The sequence below is a fragment of the Eriocheir sinensis genome, chromosome 2 (genome assembly GCF_024679095.1).
Source record: "Eriocheir sinensis breed Jianghai 21 chromosome 2, ASM2467909v1, whole genome shotgun sequence".
NCBI classification, from domain to species: Eukaryota; Metazoa; Arthropoda; class Malacostraca; order Decapoda; family Varunidae; genus Eriocheir; species Eriocheir sinensis.
The window spans coordinates 15,713,835-15,721,334 of record NC_066510.1 but is presented as its reverse complement, the minus strand read 5'-3'; the positions used below and the strand labels follow the sequence as shown (position 1 = coordinate 15,721,334).

The following is a 7,500-nucleotide window of genomic DNA, read 5'->3' as shown; positions in this document are numbered from 1 at the left end:
TACCGCGTATTCCAAATGGGGTCTGACTAAACTATTGTAGAGCGGAAGTATTACTTCTTTATTTTTTTAATAAAAAGTTTCTTTTAATGAAGCCCAACATTCTATTCCAGTGGTTCTTAACCTTTTTCATCGTCTTACTCCCTGAGACTCTCCAGGGCATTACCGTGACCCCTATATTAATTTTTGTAATGGTGAACTTTGCGTAAAGGTAAGGTAAAAGTCACCGTAAAACAAAACTATATGAAGATCCTGATTTATTGAAAAATGCCACAAATCTCCTACAAATGCTAAAACAGTACAGACCATCAAGTTTTTTCCACTTACAAACACTTATAAATTGGGCCAGATGATAGCCAATATAGCACAGTATCCATTAAAAACGAATCATTGATAAATAAAATTGTTCACGTGGTATATTAAATTTTCTTAAGAAAAAAAAAGTTATAACAAAATATTAGTCTAGTTCTCTTAAATGCAAAATAATAGCTTATTATTCCTAAATGCAAAAAAAAATGCTTAGTATTCCTATATACAAAATAATAGCCTATTTTCCTAAATGCAAAATAATAGCCTAGTTTCCGAAATGCAAAATAATAGCTTAGTATTCTTATATGCAAAATAATAGCCTAGTTTTCCCAAATGCAAAATAATAGCCTAGTATTCCTAAATGAAAAATAATAGCTTAGTATTTCTAAATGCAATATAATAGCAGAGTATCCCTAAATGCAAAGTAATAGCCTTATGTCCCAAAATGTAAAATAATAGCCTAGTATTCATGAATGCAAAATAATAGCAGATTATTCCTAACTGCAAAATAATAGCCCAGTATTCATGAATACAAGTTAATAGAATAGTATTCCTAAATGCAAAATAATAGCCTGGTTTTACTAAATGCAAAATTATAAGCAAGTGTTCAAAGTAAAATTATAATGTATTTCACTTGACTACTTTATTGTCTTATTAGCAGCTAAAGCTCTTTTCACTTACAATTTATCACAGAAGTTGTATATACGATATAACATGCAGAAAAGCTTACACCATACGAATAACATCCAATATTTCTCGAAACACTTAACTCGTTCCCTCGGTGTGTGAGACTGGAACGCGAAGTGCCTTGGGAGTCACAGAGCAGGAGCGAAGCACACACACTCCCCCAACACTAGCTATAATGTGACTGAATGACTGCCTGGGCCCGGATCCAAAGGGAAGGCTGGTTACCGACATCGGTATCATTACCGAGCGTTGGCCCGGACGACATCGGTAAATTCAGATCCAAAGAGGAGACTGAACGATATCGTTCGGGCCTCGCTACTGCAGAAAGCCAACTGATTGGGTAAGTGCCACGATGATGTCATCAGACTCGACAGCCAATCACAGCAAGTCTTTGAAAAAAATTCAGCCAATGATACGGCTGCATTCCTCAGCTGTAGCGGCCAACGTTGTCAGATTGTCGTACTCAGCCGCTTATATTTCCAACTTCCTACCCCAAAACGGTCTTCAGGGCTGCAATAACGAAACTCCTTTATAATTATAGTTAAAAGAGTTAGATCCTGATGTTTCTTGGCAATAGTTAGGCAACTTAGGCGTTAGAAACCGGTAAATATTATGCTCTGAGTACGATAACCCTCACCTTACACATGGCAGGAAAGTACTTTTACCCAGAAAATGGCTCAACCACTGAGGAAAATGCGGCGGCCGAGGTTCAGTGAGTCTGAGCCGCTGACAATGGTTGAGGAGGTGGAGTAGAGAGAGGCAGTCATCATCGGAAAACATGACTACGAGGTATATCGGGAGAAGAAGCAGCCTATAGCTGGCAGCAAGTCGTCCTCAGCCTCTTATGGTTGACGATTTCCGGCACAAAAACTCTCTCCTGGGCCCCGATAACTAGATTCATATATTGTTATAGTCATAATGATTGATTATTAGTGCTTCTGGGCAATAGTTAAGGGTCAGAAACAGGTAAATACGATGCTCTGAGTACGATTATCTGGCAATGGTACTTAGAGATGCCAGATTTTCTTGTGAGTGACACTCTTTACCGGGGAGGGGGCCGGGGCACGGGCCGGGGTGGAGGTAAGCAACAGCGAGGCAGCGCTTGTGTTGATATTTTAGTCGTGTGCAGTGTGTACAGATCATCCATTTATAATTCAATTTGCTCTGTGTACTCTAAAACCTATATCCAATGCTAAAAAATCATAAATAAGTTTATTATGATGAACTTCGTTATGTTTACGAGGGAGCTGGGGCTCTCGTTAAGTTAACCACGCTGTGACGTCATAGTTTAGCTTCTTGGATGCCATTAACGAATGTTTACATCGGTATCTCGGTTAACGAGATCGCTAACGCTTCTTGGATCTAGCCCTGGTTGTGGTTGATGTCTTTAACAGCTGGCCACCTCAAAAACATGAAATAAATCACTTTCTCGTAACCCTCCGTGGCCCCTCGAGAAACCCCAAACGACCCCCAGGGGGTCACGACCCCAGGATTAAGAACCGCTATTCTGTTCGCTTTATTTGCTGCAGCGATGTATTGCTGTGGGAATTTGAGGTTTGACGCGATTTTGACACCCAGGTCCTTGACGCATCGAACGTTTTGAGTTTGAAGCCGCGCATTTCGTAATCGAACTTCTTATATCTTGTTCCAACTTGAAGGACCTGGCACTTGCCTATATTAAAGGGCATCTCCCATCTACGAGCTGAAATTTTATGCAAATCCTCTTGGAGGCTTTGTCTGTCTTCGTCAGTGAGAACCGAGTTACTAATCTTTGTGTCGTCTGCAAATTTACTAATGAGATTATTGATTCCAACATCCACATCGTTGATGTAGATAATGAAGAGCACTGGGCCAAGAACCGAGCCCTGAGGGACGCTTTTAGTGACAGGCGCCCACTCTGAGTTAAATCCGTCGATCACCACTCTTTGTTGGCTGTTGCTCAACCAATTCGCGATCCAATGGTGTACTTGACCGTCAATAACTAGTTGCTTTAATTTATAAAGTAATTTATGATGTGGAACTTTATCAAACGCTTTCTGGAAATCAAGACAGACTACGTCAAGTGATTTGGTCACGTCATAAACTGAGAAGAGGTCGTTATAAAAGGTCAATAGGTTTGATAGGCAGGATCTTTTGTTACGGAAGCCATGTTGTGAATCCCCAATTAATGAGTGGCTTTCAAGGTAACTCACAATTTTGTCTCTAATTATGCTCTCGAGTAGCTTACCTACAACTGAAGTTAGACTTGTAATTATCTGGTATTTTTTTGTCTCCTTTCTTAAAAATCGACGTTACGTTTGCCTTTTCCAATCAGAAGGGACGATGCCTTGTCGCAAGGACATATTGAAAACGGTTGAGAAAGGAGAGTATTTCGCTCTTTGTTTCTTTAAGCAGTATCGGATATACTGTCAGGTCCGTGACTTTTATTTGTTTTAAGGGATTGGAGAGCTTTTTGGACTTCATCGGTAGTTATTACAAAGTTAGGCAATGCATGATCGAGATTTACGGTAGTACTGTTGTCGTCGCTGGTGTTGGTGGTATTGGTGGGAAGACTGCTAGTTAATCACCGAGGAAAAGTTCTCAACGTGTTGGCTGTCAGTCACTAGTTCACCGTCACTGTTTGTGAGAGGTCCAATTCCACTTCTGATTGCCTTCCTGTCGTTTATATAAATGAAGAAGGATTTCGGATTATTTTTACAGTTGTCTGCAATGCTTTCTTCATATCTACGCCTTGCCTGACATACTAATCTTTTTTACTCGCCGCCTGACTTTATGATAGAGTCTAATGTTTTCGGGCGTGCTTTGCTCTTTCTTTAGTCTGTAAGACAATATTCTCTCCTTAAACGAATGTTTAATTTCGCTATTAAACCAAGGTGGGCTTTTATTACTGTTACTTCGCTTCTCGCAAAATGGGACAAATGTGTTTTGCTGAGTGTGTTAATGATTTTTGAAGTTTAGCCAGGCTTCCTCTACGTTGCCATAATCTGATAGTTGTATTTCTGTTAGTTTTTTGTCGGATTTCTACGAAATTTGCTCTTTTGAAATTGGGCACCTTTACTTTATTTTCAGTCACTGTTGTTTGAGCTCTAATGTCGACGCGCACTAATTTATGATCGCAGGAACCGAGGTGTTCTCCTACCGTAACATTATTGACTAGGTTATCTTGGATCTCTATAACAAGGTCTAGAATGTTATTTTGTCGAGTTGGTTCAGTAACCATTTGGCTTAGGTAATTTTTCTAAAAATTCGATCATTTTATGTGACTCGCCTTCTGTACCCGACAGTGTCGCCCAGTCAATATGAGGGAGATTAAAGTCTCCTAATATCAGTGAGTCGCTGTTATTAAGTGACTGCCTTAAAACGCTGTACATTTCAACATCATCTTCGAGTGATTGCCCCGGAGGCCTGTAGGTGACAGATATATTTAGATTAATTTTTGCAATGTTTACTCGCACGCACAAATTTTCACCGATACTGTCTCTTGGTGTTCTGTCAGTGGCTTGCAAATAGCTTTTGACGTAGAGGGCGACATCACGACCTCTACGGTTAACACGATCTTTGTTGAAGAGTCTGTGAGAGAGAGAGAGAGAAAGAGAGAGAGAGAGAGAGATGGGGAGGAGGGAAAGAGAGAAAGAGAGAGAGAAGAGAAGAGATTGTCTATTAAGGTTCACGTTCGAGATTATCTTCTGAAAGGGATCTCTCTCTCTCTCTCTCTCTCTCTCTCCAACTAGTCGTGATAGAAAATTCAGTGGTATTTAAAGTTTTGGAGCGAGCGAGCGAGCCAGCGAGCCAGCGAGAGAGAGAGAGAGAGAGAGAGAGAGAGAGAGAGAGAGAGAGAGAGAGAGAGAGAGAGAGAGAGAGAGAGAGAGATTAGTATTTTTATTTTCATCATTATTATAATTGAATTAGTGATTAGGAGGAGAAAATGGAAAAGGAGACGAGGAGGAGGAGGAGGAGGAGGAAGTGGAGCAGGATGTGGAGGAGGAGGAAGAGAAGAATTAGAAAACGAAAAAAAAAAGGGAGGACTCGAAGTATATGACGAGGAGGAGGAGGAGGAGGAGGAGGAGGAAGGAGGTAAATGGAGGGAACTCTACCTGCTTCTCAAACTTGATATTGGTTTTCCTACAACTTCCATCATCTCTCTCTCTCTCACAGACTTTTTATTCATTACTTTTCTTGTCCTTTCCTCCTCCTCCTCCTCCTCCTCCTCCTCCTCCTCTTCCTCCTCCTCGACCAAGCAATCTGAGTTACGCTTTTTTCCTCCCCCTTCCTCCTCCTCTTTCCTTCTTTCTCTCTTAATCTTTTCTTTTTCTTCGGTTTCTTTCTCTTTCTTTCTTTTTCTTCCTCTTCCTCCATCTCGTCCTCCTCCTTCTCCTTCTTCGCCCCCTCTCTCTCTCTCTCTCTCTCATTATCTATCTATCTATCTATCTATCTATCTATCTATCTTATTTTTCTTTCTTGTCTCTTCCTCTTCGCGGTTTCATTTTTCCTGTCTTTTCTTTTCCTTCTTTCTTTCCTTCTCTTTCTTCCTCCCTTTGCTGCGTTCATTAAGGAATCATGAGAGTGTTTGCGGAAGGAAGGAAGAAAGAAAAAAAAGAGAAAAGAAAAAACAACAACGTAAGAAAGAAGGAAAATAAAAGATTAATGAAAGCGAAACAGCCACAAAGAAAAGAAGGAAAAAAAAAAGACGTTCGTGGGGGAGGGATTTAAGTACTCCGCCATTTTTAAAAACCCTCAGACTTTGCCGCCGCGGTAGAAGAGCACACACACACACACACACACACACACTCCTTGACAAGCAGCTGCTATGGACAACTCAGATGATGCTCTCCTCCTCCTCCTCCTCTTCTTCCTCCTCCTCCTCCTCCTCCTCCTCCTTCTCCTACTTCAAGCCCCTCAAGATGCCTCGTTCATGATGGAGAGAAATAGAGACGGGAAGAAGAGGAGGAAGAGGACGAGGAGGACGAGGAGGAGGAGGAGGAGGAGGATGGACAAATGGAGAGAGAGAGAGAGAGAGAGAGAGAGAGAGAGAGAGAGAGAGAGAGAGAGAGAGAGAGAGAGAGAGAGAGAGAGAGAGAGATATAGATAGAGAGAGAGATAGAGAGAGAGAGAGAGAGAGAGAGAGAGAGAGAGAGAGAGAGAGAGAGAGAGGTAAGAGAGAAGAGTGGAGAGGCTGTAAAGATGAAGAAAAAATATGTAAGGAGAGTTTTGTTGGTGACGAGGGACGGAGAGAGAGAGAGAGAGAGAGAGAGAGAGAGAGAGAGAGAGAGAGAGAGAGAGAGAGAGAGAGAGAGAGAGAGAGAGAGAGAGAGAGAGATTTACATAGACAGATTTACATAGAAAATCAGACCACACAGACCCCATGGTCCAGATTAGGTGGTCTGTCCTTAAACCTAAGTGATTTTACATTAATCAGAAGACTCCAAAACGTTGCATTTCTACTCTAGTTGATATTAAGTTTAAGGAAGTGACGGTCGAGCTTTTTTTTGAAGGAGTCAATCGTGTTACACTGGACCACTGATGGTGGGAGCTTATTCCATTCTCGCACTACAATGTTAGTGAAGAAAAATTTGGTGCAGTCTGAATTTACTTGTCTACATCTAAGTTTAACGCCATTGTTCCTCGTGCGCAAAGTGTCATCGATCATAAACAATGTTGATCTGTCTACATTCGTGAAACCATTAAGTATTTTAAAACATTCGATCAGTTTTCCTCGGAGGCGACGTTTCTCAAGAGAGAACATGTTAAGGGTGGAAAGCCTTTCTTCGTAGGATTTGTTGCGCAAGGAAGGGATCATTTTCGTTGCCCGACGCTGAACACCTAATTTAGCAATGTCCTTTGCATGGTGGGGAGACCAAAACTGTACCGCATATTCCAAGTGGGGTCTGACTAAACTGTCGTAGAGCGGAAGTATTACATCTTTATTCTTGAATAAAAAGTTTCTTTTAATGAAGCCCAACATTCTGTTCGCTTTATTTGCTGCATCGATGCATTGCTGTGAGAATTTGAGATTTGACGCGATTTTGACCCTCAAGTCCTTGACGCATTGAACGCTTTTGAGTTTAACGCCGCGCATTTCGTAATCGAACTTCTTATTCCTCGTTCCAACTTGAAGGACCTGGCGCTTGTCTACGTTAAAGGGCATCTCCTATCTATCCGACCAAGCTGAAATTTTGTGCGAATCCTCTTGGAGGCTTTGCCTGTCTTCGTCAGTGAGAACCGAGTTACCAATCTTTGTGTCGTCTGCAAATTTACTAATGCGATTATTGGGCCAAGAACCGAGCCCTGAGGGACGCCACTATTGACCAGCGCCCACTCTGAGTTAAATCCGTCAGTCACTACTCTTTGTTGTCTGTTGCTCAACCAATTCGCGATCCATTGGTTTACTTGACCGTCAATACCTATTTGCTTTAATTTGTAAAGTAATTTATGATGTGGGACTTGTGAGAGAGAGAGAGAGAGAGAGAGAGAGAGAGAGAGAGAGAGAGAGAGAGAGAGAGAGAGAGA

At 41.5% G+C, this 7,500-nt stretch overlaps 1 protein-coding gene across 2 annotated transcripts in view; it reads right to left on the bottom strand.

The window, feature by feature from the left end:
• The window catches only part of LOC127000128 (cell adhesion molecule Dscam2-like), a 162,923-nt gene that overhangs the window by 100,028 nt on the left and 55,395 nt on the right, over positions 1 to 7,500 (bottom strand). The gene's annotated exons all lie outside the window — the stretch shown is intronic.